The sequence below is a fragment of the Gobio gobio genome, assembly GCF_949357685.1.
Source record: "Gobio gobio genome assembly, chromosome: 3".
NCBI classification, from domain to species: domain Eukaryota; kingdom Metazoa; phylum Chordata; class Actinopteri; order Cypriniformes; family Gobionidae; genus Gobio; species Gobio gobio.
Window position 1 is genome coordinate 17,459,995 of NC_137099.1, and position 24,249 is coordinate 17,484,243.

Here is a 24,249-nt window from a genome sequence, read left to right on the forward strand (position 1 = left end):
ATCTTGTCGATCTGAGCAGATGGAATCATTATACACGTAAACTTTCTGTGTGCCTTCCCACCTATACAGCATCTGTCAATCAATCAAGCCGCTCTGACACAGACTCCCTGACTGAGACGGTCTCATAGCTGTCCATGACAGTCAGCGGTGTGATCTACACATGAGTAGACGCCTCTGTCAGTGCTCAAGGCAGTAGCCCAAGGCTATTCATTCCTGTGTGGGACTTAAGCGTCAAACCGCCAAAGTTCTACCAGTTTAAACATGATCTGACTGAACTCGGCACCACGTCCCTCACGAAAGAAATCGCTAAAATGATATTCTTTCTGTAGCGATAACGATTAATGCTAAATGTCACTGAAAATGTCATCCGCTTCTAATATCGTAATTTAGGATATGGACACTACCACCGGAGGATTTTATGAGAAAAAGTGCTCAAAGCTTACTTGACATTCTAAGGCAGTTGCGCTCTGCTTCTAATGCTCACATATGGAATGTCTGCCAAACCAACTGCCGTACATTGTTTAGGGTTAATTCAGTGTTGAAACAAGTGGATTCGGGGCTGAATGTTTTTTAGAAGGTAATATTGTTTGGACATCAGTGAAAAACAACTATTGTCTGGATGAAAACACCTGCGAAATGCACCTTTATTCACACCTGTATTTTGTTTAAGAGCTGTTCATTTGCACTTAAATAAACACAGACACTCTCGCCAACATGTAGTCCACCGTGAAAGCGAGTGAAACAGTACATCTAAATAGCTCTGTTTCTGCACCTGTATCTGTTGTGTAAAGGTCCACTCTGTCAAACAGACATGCAAACACATGCTAAATAAGTGTTGTTGTTATATTGTTACATTTGAAATGTCTGAAAATCAACAGCTGTGTGTGTGGAGCGCGAGTCCGCGCAGAAACACTCACTGAAATTTCACGGGTGGCCTCCACGCCGGGATCCCCCATTAGTCTCTCCAAACTATTCCTCCCACACACACACATACAATCTCTGAATTTGAAACTAAAATTCATCCTCCAGTGTCTCTCTCTGAAGTTAAAGTCAACACGAGACAGCGTTCACAACCCATTTTACCAACTTAATGTATATCCGACTGTCACAGAATATAAAAAACGTAGTGCGGGACTTTATGCATCGATTAATTGGACAGTGAAAAACGGTATTTATGTGACAGGTAACTGGGGCAGAGCAAGTTTTATAGGTTTTATAATTTAATGTATTATTTTATGTATAAATTAATGCAAATCATATAATCAATAATGAGCATAATTTGCATATGAATAGGGCACATTTGTGCTGAAAAGAATGGTAATTACCTAATTCAAATACTCATGGTCCAATGCTATTTCAGCACATTTAGCGGCGGATAAGGTTATTGGATAAGATGCAGGTTTTTGTGCTGTAATGCAATTGTTTAGTGAATATGTCCTCCCTCTCTCCCTCTCTCTCTCTCTCTCTGTCTGTCTTTTCCCAGACAGTAAGAAGTGAAACAAAAGGAAAAAATCAAAGAGGTAGCAAAGAGAAATAAAGAGGTGTAAGTTAAGAATGAGAATGAAAAAAGAAAGAAAGAAAGAAAGAAAGAAAGAAAGAAAGTGTAGGTATAGAGTGAGAAAAAGAGAGAGATGGCTAGTTAAGAGGGAATGTGATGTCAGATGGTGCAGTCGGGCCACTCAGACATGACAGTCATGACAAGATGAAGCCCCTCTCTCCTCCTGTAACATCACCCCATCATCTCCACCCCTCCCCCAGCATTTCCTCCTTCCCTCTTTCTCTCTCTCTCTCTCTGGCAGCGCCTATCAGGACATCTTCTGTGAAGCAACACTGCCCCCTACTGTTCAATCTCTCACCGCCGCTTGCAATGCCAAACTTCAGCTGGTTTCGAACACAGACTTGAATTTGAGCACATGGAAACACATCATTCAGCCAGTGTAGAACTATAAAAGAGAATGTCCACGTTAAAATCACCAAAGCTGTTTATACTTCTCAAGTCATTGACTGTACTACTGATCCACAAGTGATTTGCCTAACTAGACAGCATATTAAGGCATGTTAAGCATACTACTGATAAAGGATGTTTCAAAAGCATGATACGGTCACCTTTTTTTGACCAAACTCTAGAAACCGTTATTTCTCAGGGGAGTTAACTCTTTGAGGTGCCATACTGAACAAAAGTGAAGTGAACTGAGGAAAGAGATCAAAATTTCATTCACACACGGTTGGATCAGTTTCAACTGTGATCCAATTATAGGATCATGATCACAATGTATTGAATCTATATTAATGTATGTATTTAGTGAGGTGGTTGGTGAAGACAATACCAAAATGCACTGCAACAATCTCGATGAAAAACAATCATCCCAAAAATTTGAGTATACATATATTTCATTAAAGGCACAATATTTAAAATTTTTCGATTAAAATATCCAAAAACCACTAGAACAATGTTATATACTTGTGTATATCTCAAACATGTTTCCAAGAATGTTCAAAGCCAGAGAAATAAACCATTTTTACACGGACCGCGACTGTGCGTCGCCTATCAATGACATTATACCCTTGATTTCTGATATTCTTTCTGATATATTATGTGTTTTATTTGACAGGTGAGCAACTGTTTGGATACATTCATCGACAGAAAACGAATCATTGTTATATAGCTCAACACAGTTATTTTTAATTTTCAAATCTCGTTTTCATGATTTACCACGAGTACCAAAATTACAACTTCATTAAATTCAAAATCAAAATAACTTCCGCTCCTTTTGCAGTGACATCTCTTGTCTTCTCAGACGTTTCCTGGCACGAGGGCGGGACAACCTGTCACACATGGGATCACCAAAACGATTCAACAGCCCAATCAATTTCTGATGGACAAAATCACATCCCGTCCTGCATTTTTTCTTATTTGATCTTTAAGTGAAATGGCAGACTTCTCTCTGGTGCCGTATTCCAGACTTCTCCAATCATTTAGTCAGCTAAAACCCCACCCCTTTCTTACAATCAACTGCAAGCTCACATTCAGATATGCCGCCATCCAATCAACAACTGATGGACAAAGTCCCTGTCCGACATATTGTTTTCTTTTTCAATATTCCGGTTTGCCTCGGGTGTACATCAAAATTTGCAAGAAATGATTTTTCGCTACTTCCATTACATTGCGATTTTAAATGCAGTAGAGTATCTGTTAAAAAAGTTCAATCTAATTAAAAGTTGTCTTTGTTTCACCCAATAGCAGTTGTATGCTTCTTATATATTATCTCTTATTATTTATAAGGTCATATTGTTAGCTAAGCAACATATCAACCTCTATCTGAATCAATTGTGAGTTGGGTATTCTGTGCATTTCATGTAGGAGAGAGTTTTTTTTTGTGGGGTTTATTAAGCACAGTTCTGTTTCAATTATGTTGCAGCTCACTATGTTTTGGAACAGAGCTTTATTGATTATAACAGAAGCATTTTAGTCTTGTTGTGTTGCTCGCTCACATTGTAGATGAGGTGCGAGGCTGTGAGAGATGTGTCAGGGTTCGGAGCTTGAGGAACAGTCTATCCTCTCTGTCTGGGATCATTTTATTCTTCCGTGGCTGATCCGAAAAGAACATGACATCTGCAGGACTGCTCGCTCCGTTTCGAGCACAGTGAAGCAGGCTGATTCGGGTTTTAATCGTCCTGGTGTTGTACACTACACTCAGATGGGTTTTCAGAAATGTCTCTTGGTCTGTAGTTGTATTTGCGAAAAGATATGGAGGAACCATCTGTTCCTTTCCCCACCTCATTTTGCAGGAACACTCAGAGGGATAAGGGAGGTTGTTCTGGGTTCAGCTAAATAAACAGGAAGAGTTCAAGCTTTTCTAAAAGCAGATTTTTCTCATTAAAGTGTCATCAACCATCGGTCCCACTGCATGTCTATTCAGAAAGGTCTCTCTTTTTCTGTCTCACTCACCATTTCTCTAACTTGTTTACTCTCTGTTTTTCCATTAACCAAAGGGGGAAGGGTTTAAATGTGTAACCTAAAGAAGATTTGGGGTCTGTCAGCAGTATTTGTTACTCTCTCCCTCTGGTCCTTCAGAAATCTCTGAGGAGCCATCCCTTCTTCTTAGTGACAGACAAGACCAGATGGAGACTAGCTATACCTCCATTCTATTCTATTCTATTCTATTCTATTCTATTCTATTCTATTCTATTCTATTCTATTCTATTCTATTCCCTGTAAATGTAAATTACTTCCTTTTCATTAGCCATTATAGGTAATAAGGTGGATAGAATCAGTTCTATTGTTTACATGTTTAATTACTCAACCCTATTTCAAAGACCAGAGAGCTTCCAAAACGCAATGGGACCTCAAAAATCAATGATTTTGAATAATCTATAATGATCTACACTCTACAAATACTGCTTTTTGCATGAAGCACACAGACAGGACTCAACAAACAATTGATTCTCATAGAGGTAGACATTAGCATGTTGCTAATAACAAAATACTCTAATACGCATTAAAATACATAGCATGCACAACTTTTTAACCCAGGCTCATTGGAAAAAAATTTACCTGTTGCGTCATTTCCACAATGCTTCTTGCATGCTTCATGGAACTCGTCCCCTTGGAATTATAAGGTTCTATCTGACGTTTTTGTCAAAATTGAGTTATTCACATATTCTTATTCTGTGACAACTTATTTACATTATGTGATGTTTTTTTTTTTAAAGTTGTGTACATTTTGGGACTTTTTATTGAAAAACAAAAAGGTTCTATCTACAAAGTCGAACTTTGACTTGGCTCTATAAGGTTCTATCTGCGTGAGCCAATCAGCACTTCGAATGCACAGATTAGGACCAATCAGGATCAACTTTATAGGTTGTGTCGCCGGCTTTTTCCTTGACAGGAAAGATCGCAGACACACAATATCTGTGAGGATTATGGCACACAATGCAAAGTTTTTAAGAAACCTCAAGATCGACAATTTTATTGACGATCTTGTCAAGGACAGCAGCCCGAATTCCAGGCATCACATATAGTCAGTGAATCATTTTTCAATGATTATTAAACTTTATGAATTAATTTGCTGAAACTTGTCTGTTTTCTTGCAGTTTTTAAAGTCTTAAAATGTCTTAATTTTTACAATATTAAGCCTTAAAGGTCAAATAGTAAAAAGTTTAATTGATGGGGTCTTAATTACAACAATAAACGTTAGCATGTTATTTCAGCCATACTGATGTCTAGAGAGAAAGACATTTTACCTGGCCCACTTTAGGTGGAATAAAATCCTGCTCAGATGTATTACAGTAGCTGCTTTCTGTCTAAACAAAAGAAAGATGAACAATTTCTGCAATAATGTGTTTAATTACCCACCAAATTGGTACCAAAAATTTACATCTGCACTGGACAAAATATTTAGACCTGCCTAGCTTAATTTGAAATGTCCTAAATACATGGAAGTGCTAAAAATATGAAATAAATGTCATAAGAGAGGATATAATTTTACATTCCAACACATGTTGAGACATTGTTACAACATTATTTTTTATATTTAATGTTCAAATAATGGTTTGGCAGATAGAACCTTGTAATTCTAAGCGAAAAGTGTTTTTTTTATAATTAGAAGGTTCTATCTGCATTTGACCCATTCCAAAAATCCCCATTTACAATTTTGAGAGGATTTTGATATTGTATATTTAGAATACATTTAGGGTCCCTGTTATTTTCATGTTTGAAAGAAACTTGTTCCCCATATACATTTTCCTATATGTAATGCAAAAACGTTGAAGCTCAATATCTCAAAACTGCTCAGAACGCAGATAGAACCTTAAAATTCCAAGGGGACGAACTTTCAATGTAAAATGTCCAGCGAGTGGCACTTAAAGTTGGTTGTTGTACGTATCATGGCAGTTTGTAAATGAAATGCCTGTTGAGTGGCGCTAAAAGGTTAGTGCTCTGTTGCGTTTGAAAATAAAGTACCACCTACTCTAAACCCTACCCCTAACCAAACTGATAGTGTTAACAAAAGCAAACGTTAGATAAGAACATATTTCCTGAAGAAACTACCCCATTTTACGGGAGCACTCGTACCCAAGTGCTCAGGATCGAATGTGCAATAATGTACCAGGTGGGCTACCGAGCAAATTTACTATGTCAGGAAAGCCATACATATGAAGATGTTATGTGATGCAAAAATCAAAATGTATTAGTTTACAAATCACGCACTATATGTAAAAGCATTGTGAGATTGTAATGTATGTGTAGTATTGTACAAGGAACGGTACAAAAATAAGTCTTTATTAATTGATCATCTTCCCCAGTAATCATAATTTGTGTGAAAAGGAATTAAAGTTGTTTGTATTTTACCGCCAATAGTGTTCATTTCAGCTGGAAACTGCAGTGAATTGTATGTATGCAGGTACGATTTTGGAGATTTGCAAAAATGTACGTAGAGGCACGTTTTCCATATAAGCTTGCATTGCCAGTTTTGGGTGAAAGTTCTTTTTAGTTGATCGATTTAGTTGATCGATATTGATTCACCAACCTCATATTCTGGGATTGAACTCTCTCGAACGATACATGCACTGTTTTCTTATAATTCGGCCAAAACTGTACTTAAATGCAGTCTAATGTTGTTCATGATGCATTCTTTTGCTTACTCTTGTTTGGGCTTAGAGGGAGAAAACACAATTAGTGATTTTTAGCATGTGGAGGCACCAAGTTATTAGTATATCTTCTAATGGCGCCATTCCTCTCTCTCTCGCTCTCTCACTCTCTAAAAGCACTCCAGTTTGAGTATAATACCATATTGAGTCATGGCTCTGGCAAATGCAATTAATGAACTCTGGATTAATTACCACAAATTTCATCACAGTCTGTCCGACTGTTTAAATATGGATAAATATGGGCCAATTATTTCACTGGCCTTAGTGTTTGAAAAATAAAGTATGTCTGATAAATGGTTTTAACCTCGTAAAGAGGATACTGCACATGTACAGGAGAGGAAAAGAGAGAGTGGAAGTCGATTTCACACTCGGGGAGCATTGTGGCCATTGGGGTAAGACGCAGGAAGAGAGTTGATCATACGGGAACAGACTGGCTTGATTTGATGCTTGATTGAGCTCTGTTTGAAGATGTAATCCATTTATATTGTGACGAGCAGGAAGGAGAAAAAACAGACGGGGACGACAAGAGATATACATTAAAAAGCGGAGCGAAAATAGAGGGATTGCCCACAAGTGGAAGTCCCACTCTCTTATCAAAGTTCTGAAGCTATTCAACCTTAGCAGATGAGAGGAAGGAAGGCATGAAAGTTAAAAGAGTGCTGAAAAAAGAAAGACCATAATGAGGGCCAAGGTACAGAAAGACTTTTGAATGTTCAGGGGTGGAATATGCACCTCCTGTCAAAGCGGGTTGCCTCCAGGGGGCTTGTGTCTTGACACTCTCCCATCGTCAGAGGTACTTTGGGTGGATTTAATTAATATAAGAACAAAGTCGAATGATTCCACCTCCTCTCTCTCGCGCCTTCACATTTCTTTTTCTCTTCTCACTTCCTGTAGCTCTTCTGAGAGTGGGCATCTATGTGAAAGCTTCATTCTCGCTCGCCCAGTCAGATCAGAGTAGCACAATGTTTCTGTCGAATTGTCTTGTTTTTGTGATATACTTTTGAGTTTTCCCATCTGATCTGATCATCTGTCTAATAATAATTTTGGCCTATCGACCACCATTTTCAAATGTATAATTACTGAAATGCAATGAAAAACAAACAAATGTATAGTTAATAAATATGTTGTACCACCAAATGTATGCTAATTTAAATGAAAATATCTGTGATTGCAAAGACAATAAAATGTCTAATGAGAATAACTGATGTGAATTGTGGGAATAAAAAAAGAAATAAAAAATCGGTAGCACTTTACTTGTACATTATCCTACTTATCTATTAATTGAACAAACCTTTAGAATGCATAGCCTAAGGGAGAATGTAAATCCAGCCGGTTGTTATAGCAGAATAAACCCTGACAGGGTGATCAGGATCAAATAACAACCAGCTGGATGTACATTATCGCACTTATTACACAGCTACTTGCCACATATAATTAAACTCAAAGTAATAATTGAGTCCAAAAGAAAGCAGTTTGCTAGCAAGCGGCAAGTTCAAACTAAACTGACAATTAAGCGATACGGAATAGTCATACCACTTATTACACAACACATAAATAATTATGGGGACAAGAAATATTAATTTGAGATTAAACTGTTTTAAAATCTTACCTGTTTGTTATCCAGTGTACAAAACAATCATTGCAAAATGGCAGCTGCATTCGTATGAAATAAGAGAGCGAGTCTGCGATACCCAGTTGACACTTAAATGACTGTACAGTGTACACAAAATATTGATTTGAGTTTTAATATTTTATTAGCTCACCAACGCAAAACTCCCATGAGGAAAATACGTTCCTATTGCAAGCATAAAGTGCCAACTTCAGCTACCCGGGTGAGCCTATGTTATCAGTTTTTATCAGTATCAGTTTTGGATAACATACAGCTGGATGACAAGATTGACCAATCAGAATCAAGTGTTCCACTGTGTAATAATGCATTAAAACACATGACAAACAACCAATTTCAGATGTAACAATAATCTGCAAATATGTGATCCTGGACCACAAAACCAGTAATAAGTCGCACAAGCATATGTGTGGTAATAGCCAACAATACATTGTATGGGTCAAAATGATCCATTTTTCTTTTATGCCAAAAATCATTAGGATATTAAGTAAACATCCTGTTCCATGAAGATATTTTGTAAAATTCCTATCGTAAATATATATATATAAAAAAATGTATTAGTATGTATTGTTAAGGACTTTATTTTGATAACTTTAAATGCAATTTTCTCAATATTTAGATTTTTTTGCACCCTCAGATACCAGATTTTCAAATAGTTGTATCTCGGCCAAATATTGTCCTTACAAGCCAAGCCAAGCCAAGCAAGATTTATTCAGCTTTTAGATGATGTATAAATCTAAATTTAAAAGAATACCATAAAAGATACCATTATGACTGGTTTTGTGGTCCAGGGTCACATATTACAATGCATTTGTATCTTTGGTCACAATTATTTATGAAAATATGCATACATAACATACATTCTGATTACATTTATAATGCATTATAAAGGCTTTGAGTAAAGTGTTACCAAAAAAAAGAAAAAAAAAATCAATCAATAAAAAAATGACTTTTTTTAATAATATTGGGTTATATCATCATGAAATATAATATCATGAAAGCATATTTATAATATTCTTTCATGATACTGAACCATATTCAACTTTTACGGTCAGGACCAGGGCAGTGACATTTTGTTATTTAGAGTATTTGCAGCCAGGGTAGTACGTTTGTCATTTTGAGTTAGTGTGGAGGGTTTGCTGGAGTTGGTTTAGTGCCACACCTTAAAAATCTAAATATAATTTAGCAGGCTTTTAATTTATGATGTATCACATTTGTCATGACCCACAAGGTCAAACTGAGCACTGACCAGACTCGTAAAAAAGAATTTGTTATATCAATCGCAGAAGGATTTGTGAGCTTCCATTTAAACAGCGCCACAACACAGCCTGCGTGTGTGTGTATGTGTGTGCTATATTCACTGGAGCTCGGAGCACTTCTGCTAAGTAGATTAGTTTGTGTCACCAGGGGTCCCCGTTTTCCTGAGGTGCCTCTGTTATTTCTGTCTGCTTTGTTTAGTTGTGTATTTGTTTCCTTGTTTATTATAGATCCTCCAGATTGTAAAGTTGTTTTGAATATAAATGCCGCACAGACTCTTCAATATTCACCTCAGGTGAGGGGCGATAAAATTCGTTTCATTCGGCAGAATCTCTGAGACGCTGATTCTTAATCACCTAATATCATGCCACAATGAACAGATCGGAGAGTTGCGAGTCAATACCACCCAAGATGAAAGAGAGGGAAAGCAAAAAAATGTTGCTAATTTATAGCTAAATATGATGGAAGTAATTGGGAAAGACTTCAGCGAGACAGGGAAAGCAAACACTTGATGCTCCTCAGATAGAGCATGATGGAACTTTTGTTCTGCCATAAGAATTTCAATATGCTCCCTCATTTATGAGCTATTCCAACTACTGGCCTGCTATTGTCTCTCTCATGGGACGCAATGTTGAAAAAGCAAATTTTAAAGCACCCTGCATTAGCTTAACATGCCCAAACAAACTCCTACACTAAAACATTGGCACAAATGAACCAGTTGAAAGAGAAAAGAAGGTTATAAAATCGCCCCCATGCACACTAAGGTTCTGCATTTCAACAATTGGACCTTAAGCGTGATAGCAAATATTGGTGTAGGATGATTTCAAGGGCTTTACAGCACATTGCGTTGTATAAAAACATGTTTCTGTCGTACTTAGGAACGTATTCAGCCAGAGTTGAGAAGCTAAAAACCAGTCAGGACAGAGTGAGGGAGGAATCTTTGGCATTAGCTGGCACTGCAGGCTTTAACTGGTATTTTCATGCAAATTCAATTGGCACAAATGAGCTTTGAAAGAGACAGAGAGACTTTAAAGGTTTTATGTTGCATTTCGATAAAGACAGCAAAGTCTCCATGCACAAAGCAACCTTCAATTTTCCAGCCATTCAAAGATTACAATGAACACAAAAAGGAACAAAACAGTGTGTTGTATACTAACCTGTAAACAAGAAAACCCTTTTTGGACTATTGACCACCACAAGAATGGGGCGTAATCCCCAGAGCCAGAGTCTTTCTGTCAATAAAGCGTTGAGACAGTCTCTTGATAGATTTTAAACTGAGGGGAACAAGGAAGGGAAGGAGAACAAATCCACAAGCATCATCATTTTGCAAAGGATTTATAGAAGACCTTTCCTTGAAACTTCACAAAGACGCTCATTCATCCTGTGAACGCTGCCAGGTCCCCGAAGCACAATCCATCTACAGCTGCAGAAGTAAAGCCTCAAAAACACAACTGTGTCAGTTGACCCCTTCTGTATAACTTTGCCTTTTTTTTTGACAAACAAACAGCCATTTTGGCTCAAACAGAATGTTGAAGAACAGTACACGATCCTTATGTGTACAATCGATACAGAGCACCGGAGGGAAGATTCTCACACATCCTTTTATTGTGGAAGGCAGACAGACGCATACGGTAGCAGTTCAACAGAGTTGCCAGGTCTTATGAAAGAAATGACCCCGGATCTAATCAGAAATAGCCTGAAACCAGGCCACAGTCAGAAACAATATGCTAAAGATTTCTAAATCTCTATTTCAGGCATTTTTAAACAGAAATGCGGGTAATTTTATCAAATATAGCTAATCTAAATTCCAACTTGGTCTAGATGTAAGGGCTTGTTTTCGTCCATCAGGAATTAATTGGAATGTCAAAGCCACACACTAACAATTATGAAGGCAGATAAACTTTTTTTCATATAGAATAACATGCACTTATGAATGGAGCACAATAAGAGCAGGAATGTGTATTAAGTAGAGATACATAATAATCAAATTCTGCTAAAGCCAACTATTATTTTTATGTTATGACAGATAATCAATAAATGGCCAGAATTAAACTTCATTACTGTCAAACTTTCTCTCTATGTTCTGTTTCATTGTCTTGTTCTGTTTAGTTTTGTTTCTAGTCATAGTTTTCATTGTCACCATTTACCAGAGTTCTAGTTCATTATTAGTCGTCAGTTTCTAATTAGTTTTCTGAAAAAAGTAAGGGAAAGATAATCTATAAATGTAAAAATAGCAATATTAAATATTCAGCATCTGCTGATAATATATATATTTTTTTTAAATCTAAAACTGGCCAATAACCATCAGTGGTAGGAAAGTAACTGTGTCATAAGGTCCATTTTGATTTCATGTTGATTGTAAAAGGCACCGGTTAAGCTTAATGGCAATTATACATAAAGATAAATATGTATGTATTTAGTGATAATTAAAATTCAACATTTGCTTGATACTGCAACAAAAGTATGATGGAAATGAGGCCAAAGAGAAAATATAACATTAGTTATTTTAAAGAAAAAATAGAGGATCAGCGGTGCCCTTCAAAACTGCATTTACGTACCTTTTTTTCTTCCCTTTACAACCTCTTTTGGTAATCACTGTTATGTGCCTTTCAGGGTGCTTCTGTTGCTGTAACGCTTTATTATCAGACAAAGAGAAGCCGTATAAATGGACAGATACTGAAGCCAGGCAGAAGCACTCATTGCCAGGTCAAGACAATGAGGAGTGGAGATGTGCATCCATTTGGCCACAGCACACAGAACTAACACACAAAAAAGGGAGAAAGAGGGAGAGGACTGGACTGATGAAAAGGATACATGAATAGAAAGATAAATATATATTTAGGGTGTATAAATGGATGAAAACAGAACATTTGGATCAAAAAAAAAAAAATGAAGAAATGAACCGAAATTTAGTCAAATAATACACTCAGGCTACATTTTCGAAGTTAGGAAGCTGAATATGACATTTACTTATCATATTCTTACAAGCACATGGAGAAGTGATCATTTATTACAACAGATCAATCTTTATGATTCCAAAGCGCCCCGTTGTCTGTAACAATACTCAAAGGCCACCTGTTTTTTCCAGTTGTTCATGATTTACTGGATTAGGATTAAGGATTTTAAAAATGAGAAAAACAAATTAATTATAAAAATGTCCATGGCGTTTTACAATTTTAATAATTTACATAAATTTTTCCATAAGTCCATAAATCTAGCCTCCGGTCGATCGCCTTCCGTATTCAACTTATGGAAAAAGTGTAGCGCCTCTCGCAGTTTAAAATGCTGACGTTACTAAATTGCTTACGTGTAAGCATTTTGCAGCGTGGAGCAGTTATATGACAGACAGATGGACTTTTATTCATCTGAAAGAAGAATGTCATATACACCTAGGATGACTTGAGGGTGAGTAAATCATGGGCTAATTTAAACTTTTAGGTGAACTAACCCTTTAAAATGTTAATTAAAATAAGTTGTTTTGGCTTATTTTAATGTTGTTAGCAAGGGGTTGCACAAGGTAGAAAATGAAAGAGCAGGATTCTAGTTGTATATATGTATGTAATATATGTATATATATTACATACATATACATATACGCATGTACGCGAGCACTAAACGCCTGTCAAACACACGATTACTGGACTAAGTAAAATCGGCGTGTCTGTAAATTAGATGCACGCAGGTCTTATTGAAAGCCCTCTAAATTGACAGCAGCACAGCCTGTGAACACGCTGTCCTTAAAGGGACAGTTCACCTCTAAAATTATGTCATTATTTACTCACTCTAATGTTGTTCCAAACCTGTATTCATTTCTCGATGACAGAATTTTCATTTTTGAGTGAACTATCCCTTTAATGTTAATACAACAACAAAAGACAAATAGAAAATCACTCACTGCTCTTGACTGAAAAACTAATACAGTATAGCTTTAATAAGAATCCATGTATATTTTATAGTGAAGTCTATGTAGCGTTTTATTTTTACATTTATTCATTCAATTTCATACTTAAATGCTGTACTGCTCTGAGCTGCCAGTGTAAATCTTTATATATATTTATTTTATATTATACAATACACTAGGAATGTGTACAAGGGTTTTTTTAAGTAAAGTTTTAAGTTTAAGTAAGGTTTTTCAATTATTTTAAGTAAAATAAAGAAAGAGTATTGCAATAAAAAAAGTATTTTCTCTCCTTAACCTCTTGCTGTTCCTGTCACTGAAAAATAGAATAGCAAAAAAACTGATGTGACAAGCCATCAGAACCGAACCGAACCGAAAACCGTGGTTCAAAACCGAGGTATGTATTGAACCGTGGACTAACTGTATTGTTGCATCCCTAATATATATAAATATATATATATATATATATATATATATATATATATATATATATATATATATATATATATATATATATATATATATATATATATATATATATATATATATATATATATATATATATATACACTCACATTATATATTTTACAGAGAAACACTAGGGACTAAACAAGGTCATTAATTAGACACACGTGTGATGCTTAAGGGCGAATCAAAAACCATGATAACCGATGAACAATGCCAAAGGAAACTGAACTGGGAACAGTGCAAAACTAACAAATTAAACAAAACTCAAACCCAGAACAGACATTTCAAATGTTTATCGTGAGCCCCCCTTGAAAGTCTGCGAAGGCCAACTAGTGGACCTAGTCCCCCTGGTTGAGAACCACTGATTTATGAGTAGATGGCAGCTCAGAGAATATCTTCATCATGCTATATAAAACCATGACCTTCATTCAACCAGAAGATCATAACAGAGCACCCATGTTGGCCAATTATAGCTAGCTTGCCATTTTGAGCTCCAATTCATCCAACATGTGGTTGATTGGGTTGAGGTCACAAATCCCATCATGCCAGTCAAGCTTTCCCTTGCTAATTTTAACTATCCATGTTCTGTAAAGACCTGTGAACTTGATCATTACCATGTTGAAACAAGAATGACTCATCTAATAAAAGCTTCCATGATACTGGAAACTTGAAATGAAGCTAAAAGCCCTCCCCAACAAGGCAGAAAAAATCCATTATTCATCATCTACAAAGTTTGACAGTTGGCACACGACATTTGGGCGATTAGCATCTCCTCGTAATTGCCAAACCTTCATTTGTTTGCCAGGAAAGCATACTTTAGAGAATGGCGGTGCAGTTTTACAAAACACTCCAACCAAAACATTCTATGGTTCATGGTGATATTCCACTGAAATCCCACTTCCAGAACCCGAGCCGGGATTTGTCCGTTCTGTAAGCTAATGCGGCCTAATACTTCACAGCTGTTGATGCTTGTAGATGTGTCCAATTCTCAATAACAGCACTTACGGTTGACCCAGGCAGCTCTGGCAAGGCAGAAATTTAACAAAATTACTTGTTGGAAAAGTGACACTATGGCGGTGCCATGCTGAAAGTCATTTAGCTCTTCTGTATGGGTTATTGTCTTGGCAGCGGGATGGCCGACACCGCTAATTAGAAAGAGTGTCCATTTGGCATTAGCATCAAGAAACAGATGAATAATATCCAATGGCATTCCAAAATACTTGGCACATGAACATGTCTATCCCTGGATTTCAAACTATTCCAAATCAGAATTTGAAATAACTAAAAATGAGTCTGCTTTGATTGTACATGCAATTCTTCCACAGATATTTAAAGATGGCATGTCTCGCGTAACTTCTGTTAAGTCTTGACTTAGAAGTGTTAAGCAGTCATATGCCAGTGACATGGGTTTTGTCTCCACATATGGGAGTTAAAATTACTCTTGCTACTTACTTTTACATTTTCTAAAGTGTACACAACATATGATCCTATAGAGTGAGAGAACAAAAAGGCTACTGGGATTTCAGAGAAAGAGGCGATACACAGAATGGCCCCAAGCTGCCTTCAGAGACACGGAGAGAGAAAAGACTATGTTAGAAATGTATTCTTGTCTACATTTAGTGTTTCAATTAGCACCAGAGAAGTTATGCGTGTTTGAGTTGGGAGGACGCACCTGAGGGCATTGACTATACAGTACCTGTTGCAGATCTCACCTGCAGTGTGACTGTTGTGATGCACTCAATCACACCTCACTGTGAGATCTCGAAAACCAGGGGTTCAAGAAGAAATATTTGATATTTCCTTGCTTATTTTTATTTGCAGTTTTACTTACACATAAGTCCTTATATTCGGAATAAATAAATAAATAAATAAATAAATAAATAAATAAATAAATAAATAAATAAATAAATAAATAAATAAATAAATAAATAAATAAATAAATAAAATGCTTGCTGTGTTGACGCGAGAGCAGACAAAACAACTTTGCGTATTAAAGCAGCACTAGGGAGGTTTTGCTCTCGGGTCCCCCTACAGTTGGGAAACAGTATTGTCCTCTACTACTGTCGTAAACTCTGTCATCATACATCAGGGGATGACAAAACATGTGCATTTGTGACATGACAACTATGATAGCCCTGAACACTGCAGGAGTTCACATGCGGGTGTTCTGCTTGTGTCGCGTGTGAAATGTCTTCATCCCAGGTACAGTGGCATATGTCTCAAGATGTCATATGAATATAATTTTTTCTCAAACGCCAAATGATCGCAATGCTCACGTTTACAAGCCAGCGTCATTATAGAAGCCTAGTATTGAATGTTTGAGTGGCAGGTAATAACCATATAATATTATAATGCCAAGCTACCATAGATGAATCTGCAAATTTGAAAATCGATTTGCATCATAGGTTAAGGCAAGACAAATAAACAAATATCACAGACATGTTAGGTATCTTAAAATATGATTTTGTACGTCTTATGTATTTACTTGCAAGAATGTAGCCCCTTCTACTTCAGCTCAGGCCAACGAGCAAACGCTGGCCCAATGTTGATCCTCGTCCTGCCTTTAATCCGATCACTTTCTCGTTTCCTCTTTTTGCTTTTCTCTGACAAAACCTTTGCTTTCTTATTTTTCTGTGCTGCCTCGGCCATGACTATAACATCCGGCAAACAAATGATAGTTGGGCTCGCACGTCCGAATTTAAGGAAGTGGGGGTGGTGGTGGAAGTGACGTATATGCCGTAAAGCAGTCGGATTTTGTAGTTCTTTTTGTTCTCGGGTTACTACCCGAAACCCGAAGTTTAAAAGTATGATTAAAAACGATACAGACCCCGTCAGGCTATGGCAGACGTGTCATTCAACCTATTATAAGTCGATGCATCATCACAAGAGTCTTGAAAATATATTATGAAGGTTGAAAAGTTACCTAGCGCTGCTTTAAGTGGTTAATTTGTCAATAAAGTGGTAAATTGTTTTTTTTCTGGCATAACTTAAACAAAACACTTGCCTTGCGTCGTAAAAATTGAGGTTAAACCACTGGAGTCACATCCCAGCAAGCAATGTTGCATCTAACAGTCGTCTAACAGCCGCCCAAACACAGCCCTGACGTCTAGTCCATTGGTGGCAAGCTTGCAGAACCCAAGGGCAGTTTATTTACATGAGGTGCATGAACCATCCATTAAACAAACAAAAACTGCACTTGACTTATAACCTAAACTCTTAAACCTGAACAGACACTCACCAGGTTACACGGACACTCAACCAGGACACATGGCAAACATGAGGGCTTAAATAAACAGGCTAATGACAAGACAAGGGACACCTGTGAACAGCGATCAAACAATGAACCAATGACAGAACAGAACTAAGAACCCACAAGACTAAAGGTGTGTTCGACATCGGCTGCGGCTGGATGCAACTGATCGGCGAGAGTAGCCGCGTGCAGGCGGGGAGGAGCTGCAAACAGAGACGTGAAGTCGGACACTTTCTGCTTCCCGCAGTGACGCTAGCGCTGTGTTTGCATACTTTATCAGCTGAAGTTAAATAAATGCAATATTTGGCAATACACAGATGTTTCAGACACATTATTGTCATGTAATACTTCATGTACTGCTTAATACAGCGTATTCAACATGAAAGGAGGTTTTACTGTTATAAAAAACAGATTTGCGCGCATTAGTGGAGCTGAAGGTTTTAGAATAAACACGAAACACACGTGATCGCTGTCATGCGGTGAATCTGGCCAATCGTAGAACGGCTGTGTCGTCATCAGAGCCCCTGCAGCCTCGAGCAGCTGCTCTGGAGAAACTGCACGGCTGTAATCGCCGGCTGCTCTCGAATCGCTCTCGCGGCACTTTGTTGACATACGTCACTGTCACGTGGCGTCGGCGCTGCCTCAAGTCGGACAAAATTTCTAACCGGCATGCACTGCTTCAAGTCAGCCGCCGATCGGTCTGCGCATCGCTGGGTGAAGTCGAACAAGCCTTAAATTAACCAATGACAACATGACACAAGATCACATGAGGGCATGGAAATCAAATGACAACCAGGAAACATGACAGTGAACCACTTCAAAATAAGAAATAAACATGAACAGGAAACAAACCGTGACACACTGTGACAAAAACAAGGCAAGATTTGGGCTGTCGGTGAAAATGTAATTGACGTCAAAACATAGCCCAAGAATAGACTAATCATCTAGAACATGAACATGTCAAAGAAATGAAACCAAACACCTTGTAATCATTGTAGACTTTGCTTACATGATGGGATATCATACATCTCGCAAGTTATTTTGGCAAAAATGACATTTAACCAAATTCAAGGTTATTTTGGCTAGAAGTGGGTTACACAGCTGGACTATATATCGGGTCAAAAGATGTGTGTTCCGAAGATGAACAAATATCTTACGTTTTTGGAACGACATGAGGGTGAGAAATTAATGACAGAATTTTCATTTTTGGATGAACTAACATTTTAAGACAATTATGACATTTTGGGCTATTTGGCTTATCATAACATGTTGTTTCAGACTAGTGTAAAGAAAGCATCCAACATACTCATTTAAATGTTTATTTTACTGCACTATTTATTTGCGTCTGTACATTTCAATTACAACACATTTTTAAAGACTGTTTTCTCAAAATGAGATTTTTCTCACGCACTGAACTATCTATAGTCTGAAGGGTTTTTCTGAAGGGTTTTTTTCACATATCATGCATCTGATTTTGTACATTTTATTCCTACAAACTTTTATTTCTGGCAGTTGACAGTATTTTCATAGTGATATTTATAGAGTCATATCCAAAAATCCCCTCTGTAAAACATTTAACTCCACGAACCTGGCTTTATCCAATGTTCAGATTTCTGGCCTGGAAATGTATGCAAATTAGTCCACATTTAATTAGATAATGCCTCACTTTAATTTCAGAAATTTTTTATTCGCCATTGTGAATATAATAAATCAACTGTGGAGGTATGGTGGTATCTAGTTTACTCTATTCACATGCATGGGGTGTCATACCATAAAATAAATAATAATTGATAATTAAATAACTATATGTGGAAGCCCTTAAAAACCATGCAGTATTCTTCAGTTGTTTTCAAGTTAACAACTTTCTTGTGATCTCGCCATAAAAGTTGTTTTCTCACAATCTCAACTTTATTTTCTCACAAATAATGTGCAACTGCATTTGGAAAGCATAACTTTTGTTGTGCTGAGATCACGAGAAGGTTAAGCTGTAATCATGACAAGAAAGAAAATAGCTACTGTAGCTGTCAGATCATAATCACAAATTAAATTTGTATATCTCTGTTGTTTCTAAATACAGCAAATCAAAACATTTGCTTCAGTCTCCTGTTTCTTTGAGTAAAAATACCTCAGTTTCTCACACATGCTTTGTTTCAGAAAAGATCTAAACAAATTTCAGTATGTCATCAATCTCAATATGATCTCATGCATGTCAAAGCGCAAGTCTCATTTGTGTCCATTTTCAATTCTTTAAGACAGAGAATTTATGCAAAGTCCAACATTTACAGTATATTAAAATGGGATTTAGATCTGGGACTTTCAGTAACAAATCGTGATATTTCAATGCGATAGATCTCATTCTTTAAAGGCAGTCTTTGATTGAAAAAAGAAACTAACCTTTCATTTAATCTTTGGATACCCTACATTGAGATTTCTGTTTTAATGGCTGCCTTTCAACTTGTCTGACATAACATTTTACTACATGTCTCTTTATCTTTAGGCAGTTCATTTGATGTATTGGATCGAATCTATTCGCAAGTATATTTACAATGTGTCAGAAGGTGTCAGAATATATTGTCTCAAAATTCACTGGCAGAAGCTCTTTCATTGCACTATGATCCCTCATGTGATAAGAAGCACAATATCATAATCCTGAGGGGGAGACTGAGCCTGATCCAAGTTAGACTAGATTGGTTTTAGAGGCATGTTGGAAACTTTTCAGCTGATTAGCCTTGGAGACCGTTAATGTGACTGAGAAGTTTTACACTTACTGTCGGTTAATGTTTTTACTAGATAAGTATCTGATAATGAAAAGTCAAATTGTAAATGTGCTCCAGAATGCATTCAGGACCTTAGAAGTGGTTTGAAATGCACACAAGATGTATTTTGAGAAAGTTTAAATGCATCTTGGTTTTTTTTTTGTTTTTTTGATAAATAAACTAATGCCAGCATACAGTGGTTTGAGAGCCCCACAATCCACAGGTGAATGAACAATCATGGATGAAACACATGGATGGAGCAACCATGAAACTGGATCATTAATTGCCATTAGCTTCATCACGGAAGGGATCCAGAGAAGAGAAGCACAAACAAACCATTTCAATATTTACTGTAAAAACTATTTATATCAGGACTGTCCCACATTTGGGGTGTCATTTTCACCAAAATGCTGGTAAACAACAAGTGTACTTGTAAGCCAAGGAGACAACAGTGAAGATGCTTGAGATAAAGCTAAATATCACAGAATAATAAGTGTCATTTCCAATCAAGCTGTCATTTTGTTTTTGCAAATTCAAAGGTTTGGAGTCGGTATTGGATTTTTGGGGGGAAAGTGTATTATGCTCACCAAGACTTCATGCATTTTATTTAAATTAGTATAAAAAGCAACGTCATATTGTGAAATAATATTACAATTTAAAATAACTGTTTTCTATGTTAAAATATTTTAAAATGTAATTTATTCCTGTGATGATTTTCAGTCATTACACCAGTCTTCAGTGTCACGAGTCATTCTAATATGCTAATTTGGTGCTTAAGAAACATTTCATAGTATTATCATTGAGTGTAAGAGTGCACTGTGGGCGAGCATGAGACTCACGCCAGCAGGTCACACAAATAATACATTACAAGGAAACATGGCAAACATTAAAGGGCTAAAAATGCATGGGCTTAAAGGGCTTAAATACATGAACATGGGGAAGCACATGACAGCAACAACCAATGACGAAGTAGAACTAATAAACATGAACCAATGAAAACACAGAACACGTGTTTTTTTCCAAATATAAGCAATAGCTTAACCATAACGTTTTCTTCCAAATGGTTATTCTTATACAATAAGGCTGTGTGTCCACCAAAGCACTTTTTTCACACAGCTGTCTGGCGTATCCAATTGTTTTTAATAGGAGTGGCACATTTTTGAGGCGCTGAGCGCTCAGCGTTTTTTACTGGTCGCAGAGAGTTGAAGAATGTTCAACTTTGAGTAAAACGCAGCGCTCATCACTGTCACTTTTACCCCCACCCAACCAATCGCAGTGGAGGAGGGGCGGGACAAACACAACACCGACCAACTGCCACATTCTGCTTGTACATCAGCAGAAGACAACAACAAAGTACTTTAAAACAAGAGCCAGAGCAAATACTTTATATTGTATCTGCATTTTTATATAAACATTACTGAAATCTGTGAAATGAGATAACACTAGTAACACATCCGTGGATATTCCGTATCATATAGCAAGCAAAGGGTCTCAACTGAAAAAAACACTGCGCTGCCAAAATGCCCTCAAGCGCTCACAGCTAGGCGCTGTCAGCAGAGCGCCTAGCGTTTTCAGCTGGCTAAAAACACTTTGGTGGACACACGGCCTAAGAATCTATATATATATATATATATATATATATATATATATATATATATATATATATATATATATATATATATATATGTATATATATATATACACACTCACCTAAAGGATTATTAGGAACACCTGTTCAATTTCTCATTAATGCAATTATCTAATCAACTAATCACATGGCAGTTGCTTCAATGCATTTAGGGGTGTGGTCCTGGTCAAGACAATCTCCTGAACTCCAAACTGAATGTCAGAATGGGAAAGAAAGGTGATGTAAGCAATTTTGAGTGTGGCATGGTTGTTGGTGTCAGACGGGCCGGTCTGAGTATTTCACAATCTGCTCAGTTACTGGGATTTTCACGCACAACCATTTCTAGGGTTTACAAAGAATGGTGTGAAAAGGGAAAAACATACAGTATGCGGCAGTCCTGTGGGTGAAAATGCCTTGTTGATGCTAGAGGTCAGAGGAGAATGGGCCGACTGATTCAAGCTGATAGAAGAGCATCTTTAACTGAAATAACCACTCGTTACAACTGAGGTATGCAGCAAAGCATTTGTGAAGCCACAACACGCACAACCTTGAGGCGGAAGGGCTACAACAGCAGAAGACCCCACCGGGTACCACTCATCTCCACTACAAATAGGAAAAAAAGGCTACAATTTGCACAAGCTCACCAAAATTGGACAGTTGAAGACTGGAAAATTTGTATATATTATATATATATATATATATATATATATATATATATATATATATATATATATATATATATATATATATATATATATATATATATATATATATATATATATATATATATATATATATATATATATATATTTACTAGATAGCGTAATCTTAATGTGTTGTGTGTTTTGTTTGAATATCAGATATTCAATATAAAAATTATGCTGCTAACAATGAAACAACCCTAGCAAGCCAAAGTAGCCACCAATTTTAATCCATAATGTTATAAATGTAATTTCCTTCACAGAGAGCACACAATATATTATGTAAAATGAGATGGAGGGGTGGGGGGGGGGGGGTGTATGTATATACTCTGTGTTGGACATTGTTAGAGGACACATTAAATAAACTGAGAGTGCGAAAAGTGTTTTAAAATATTTTATTTTCCAGAAGTCCTCAGGGGTAAAAGTGCCAATAGTTGAAGAAACACCCACGTCAAAAACAACACTGGTGATTAAATACCATCCAAAGAACATTCTCACTGCTCAACTATTACCTAAAGCCCGGTCATTCCCCAGACAAGATGAATGACACAGGTGGAGAGTTTAGCCAAGTGCTACACCAACTGATTTCCAAATTTTAAACTTAACTGTGATTTACTTGTATTGTTAATTATCATAGCGCACACATACACAAACCAGTGACTCCTGGACAAATTAGAAATGTTTACTAGTTTGTATAAGTGTGTTCATTAAATAATTACAATCCCCCTGTGCAGTTATTTATAAAGATCATTTGTGTGTTCACATATTTTTAAAGGCGCCATCATTAAGCATGTCCAGCTTTTATTTGGGGTTACGTTGAAGTGTATGCACATTAAAAACAACTAGAAACACTCAATAATTTTTCAGTTATTTATGAGTTCATTACAACTGCTTTCACCTGTTCCCAATAAACTCCTGTGCCTGTGTGTGCTTATAAACATGAAATATCATGTCACAGTCAACGGGTCAAGCGTAAATGAATTAATCAGAGCAAAGCAAATGTGTTATCATGTCAAATAATCACAGGAGAATGTGGGGCGATCGAAGGGAGAAAGAGAGAGAGTTCTCAAACTAGTTTCAGGGTAATTATGTGTGTGCTGGACATATGTATACATTGCTTTACATAGCTATATGTTATCCATAATAAAGAAGACTGGAAGGGTAATTATATCTAATTCATTACACGACTCTGTGGAATACTTGATTCTGATTGGTCAATCGCGCATTCCAGTGGTATGTTATTCCCAGAAAGAACTGCCAAAGTGAATAACACACCGCTCATCCGGGTACTACGAGTTATCTGGACCGGTACTACTTTTATGCTTAACGTGTCACTCCTCTGTCGAACTCAAGCGAGCTCTTAACATATTATACTCCATCACGTCTACTGCGGTCTCAAAATTCTGGCCAGTTGATAATACCGAGAATATCCAAATCAACTGCAGGCGGTCGATCCTTTTCCTATTTAGCACCTAAACTCTGGAACAGTCTTTCTAACATTGTACGGGAAGCAGACACACTCAGTTTAAATCTAGACTAAAAACACATATTTTTACTGTGGCATACACATAAAACACTTTTTCAATGAAATGATTGTTAGGCTGCATTAACTAGGTCAGCCAGAACCGGGAACACTTCCCATAACACCTGATGTACTCGTTACATCATCAGAAGAATGGCATCTACGCTAATGATAGTCTCACTGTTTTATCCCGAGGTTTACTGCAGTCAGCCGAATCCAGGCCGTATCCAGATCAGATGGTGGACCTGCGCCCAGAGAAGACCAACACATGACCCTGAAGTGTCTGCAGAGACCGTGTCAATTAGACTCCCCTGAAATTGCATCGTCGACACGGCATCCTCAATAAACCCGTCTCCGGCGTGATGACTCCGATTGTTCGAATATTACAATTTAATAATACTTAAATTAATATTTCATCCTCAATAAACCCGTCTCCAGCGTGTTGCCTCCGATCTTTCGAATATTGCACTTTAATAATTATTTAATCAACACATC